This window comes from Nilaparvata lugens, unplaced genomic scaffold (genome assembly GCF_014356525.2).
Source record: "Nilaparvata lugens isolate BPH unplaced genomic scaffold, ASM1435652v1 scaffold6907, whole genome shotgun sequence".
Taxonomy (NCBI): Eukaryota; Metazoa; Arthropoda; class Insecta; order Hemiptera; family Delphacidae; genus Nilaparvata; species Nilaparvata lugens.
This window is the reverse complement of record NW_024092657.1, coordinates 12,255-15,860: the sequence shown is the minus strand read 5'-3', so window position 1 is coordinate 15,860 and position 3,606 is coordinate 12,255. Positions and strand designations below refer to the sequence as shown.

The 3,606-nt window shown below is 24.6% G+C and overlaps 2 long non-coding RNA genes across 2 annotated transcripts; one reads left to right on the top strand and one right to left on the bottom strand.

Annotated features, from left to right (window-relative positions):
- Positions 1 to 3,107, bottom strand: LOC120356491. The gene is made up of 2 exons (XR_005574053.1): positions 3,018 to 3,107; positions 1 to 788 (listed from the first exon to the last, which is right to left on the bottom strand). It is a non-coding gene; the product is annotated as an uncharacterized LOC120356491 (long non-coding RNA).
- Positions 786 to 1,461, top strand: LOC120356490. The gene is made up of 2 exons (XR_005574052.1): positions 786 to 1,123; positions 1,378 to 1,461. It is a non-coding gene; the product is annotated as an uncharacterized LOC120356490 (long non-coding RNA).
- Positions 3,108 to 3,606: the final 499 nt, after the last annotated feature.

The following is a 3,606-nucleotide window of genomic DNA, read 5'->3' as shown; positions in this document are numbered from 1 at the left end:
AAAAAATAATGTTTTATTGATCCATCGATACATTGAGCCAAGACACAAGTTTTGTTGATCTACAGACTTGAAAAATAGGAGAGCTTTAATAGAAATTTGTTGAAAATAAGCAGAATTGCAATGTAATTTTATGTGGCAGAGTAATAATTTTGAAAATAATTGAAGTGAAGCTCTCCACGATTGTCAATCAAGCATTATCAATCAATGAAATATTTTCCATCCATCTTTGTACAGTAGAACATGGACTGTCTTAAGACACTTTATAGCTTTCAAAGGAACAACATAGATTTTCACTTATTCTTGTAAAATAACTATTATTATCAGAGTTCAATGTTTCTTAGCTACAAATGTTTTTATCTTTCAATTATTATTATCATCATCATCATCATAATTAAATCATCCCGTTTTACATGTTACAATCAAACCCCACTTTACCCTAGACATATTTTTGACATTCGTATTTTCCAAATTAATTAGAAATCATAATTTTCCACTGTATCTTCAAAATTAAAAAAAAAATCAGTTTCTCATAAAAATCCAAATTTTAATATTTATGAAATGATTGAATGAATCACTAATAATAAAGACTGTGCCCGAATTTGTGAGTACTCCAACTCATCGCTCCAGTACTTACTTGCATCTTTAGCACTACAGCCTTTGTCTCCTTCGAAATGCCTCTCCAGCCTCAGCTTGCCTCTTTCCCCTGTGTCTGCATTCCCTTCCTCATCATCCTCCAGTTCTCCAGCCTCATCATCCTTTAGCCAACGCTTCACACATCGTCATATCACCTGTTAAAATAGAAAAAAATTATATTATAGTTATAAGCATTAGTCTTATAATATTATTAAATATATTGTTGTTAAAGGATACATTCAAAAATATATATTATATAGGCCTATATTATAAGAACCAGAAAAGTAAAAAAAAAAAAAAATAGAGTAGGTTTGGGTTATTCATTATAGGCATTACTTTCATATATTATTATAAAACCATCAGAAAATACATAAAATTATAAAACACAAAAAAATTAGGTTAGTTTATCTAGGTTATATTATATTAAAAAGTATAGTGTTACAGAAAACCCCCAAAAAATTAATAAAATTATAAAACACAAAAAAATTAGGTTAGTTTATCTAGGTTATATTATATTAAAAAGTATAGTGTTACAGAAAACCCCCAAAAAATAATAAAATTATAAAACACAAAAAATTAGGTTAGTTTATCTAGGTTATATATTATGTAATAGTTATAGAAAACCCCCAAAAAATAATAAAATTATAAAACACAAAAAATTAGGTTAGTTATCTAGGTTATATATTATGTAATAGTTATAGAAATCCCCAAAAAATAATAAAATTATAAAACACAAAAAATTAGGTTAGTTTATCTAGGTTGTATTATATTAACAAGTATAGTTACAGAAAACCCCCAAAAAATAATAAAATTATAAAACACAAAAAATTAGGTTAGTTTATCTGGGTTATATAATATATACTAGTTATAGAAAACCCCCAAAAAATATAAAATTATAAAACACAAAAAATTAGGTTAGTTTATCTAGGTTATATATTATGTAATAGTTATAGAAATCCCCAAAAAATTAATAAAATTAAAAACACAAAAAATTAGGTTAGTTTATCTGGGTAATATATTATGTAATAGTTATAGAAAACCACAAAAAATTAATAAAATCATAAAACACAAAAAATTAGGTTAGTTTATCTAGGTTATATATTATGTAATAGTTATAGAAAACCACAAAAAATTGATAAAATTATAAAACACAAAAAATTAGGTTAGTTTATCTGGGTAAAACCCCAAAAAATTAATAAAATTATAAAAAACAAAAAAATTAGGTTTAGTTATTATAGGTATTAGTTTACTATTATTATAAAATCCCCAAAAAATTAATAAAAAAAGTAGGCTAGATTAGATTATTATAGTTTATTATTGTATTCTTGTTTTAGGATACATTCAAAACATATAATATAGGCCTATATAATATTTATAAAGAATAAAAAAGCTAAAATTAAAAAAATGTATTCTAGGTTAGTTTATTATAGGCTATTTTTATGTAAGAAAATTTCATCCTTGTAAATAATTACCAATGATTCTATACTAAATAGTAATTCTATTTTCATATTGTCATACAACATTTCTACTCTATTTGTTTTGAAATAAATTGATGCTAGCAAATTAAATTGATTCTGTAGAAGGGTCAAACTACTTTCATGATTTTACCACTGGAATATATCAGTGATTCAGCAGTAAATAACTGTGATATCTCTTTGAAGACTGAACAAATTATACACAGGAAAGACTATTTGAGAAAATATAAAGAAAATAAAAATCTCAGACCCTTTTTTAAAAATATTTTATCACAACATGTTTCGGTCATTCATGCCATTTTCAAGTGACCGAAACATGTTGTGATAAAATATCTTAAAAAAGGGTACTGAGATTTTTATTTTCTTTATATTTATATTACAAGTATCCCTATACAGGAAAGAGATAATTATATTATATTTGAGAAAAGACTGTTTATCAGATAAATATTACTACATTAGTTGTAATTAAATATCAATTTTAATATTAGATAATTATTCTGATGTAGACGAAACATTATGTGACTTTCAAAGTGCATTTCTGTATGTAGCCTAATACAACAAGCTATTATTTCTCTAAATAGAATAGCTGTGTTCAAAATATTGACAAAATAACTGTGTCTTATTGTTGAAGTGACAAACTTATTGTTAAAGTGTTAAGCTGTGTTTACACCAAAGTTATTTAACAAAATGTTTATTTTTCCGTCCTTATAGATTCTATTAGATTGAATCTATTTAGATTGATGTGCATATGTGTCTGTCAAACTCCGTTTAATCTAATAGAATCTATGAAGACGGAAAATAAACATTTTGTTAATAACTTTGGTGTAAACACAGCTTAATATTCATTACATCTTTGTTTTATTCTTTTATATTGTTTTTGAATAATTTGTTCACACATCGTCATATCACCTGTTAAAATAGAAAAAAATTATATTATAGTTATAAGCATTAGTCTTATAATATTATTAAATATATTGTTGTTAAAGGATACATTCAAAACATATAATATAGGCCTATATAATATTTATAAAGAATAAAAAGCTAAAATTAAAAAAATGTATTCTAGGTTAGTTTATTATAGGCTATTTTTATGTAAGAAAATTTCATCCTTGTAAATAATTACCAATGATTCTATACTAAATAGTAATTCTATTTTCATATTGTCATACAACATTTCTACTCTATTTGTTTTGAAATAATTGAAGTGAAGCTCTCCACGATTGTCAATCAAGCATTATCAATCAATGAAATATTTTCCATCCATCTTTGTACAGTAGAACATGGACTGTCTTAAGACACTTTATAGCTTTCAAAGGAACAACATAGATTTTCACTTATTCTTGTAAAATAACTATTATTATCAGAGTTCAATGTTTCTTAGCTACAAATGTTTTTATCTTTCAATTATTATTATCATCATCATCATAATTAAATCATCCCGTTTTACATGTTACAATCAAACCCCACTTTACCCTAGACATATTTTTGACATTCGTAT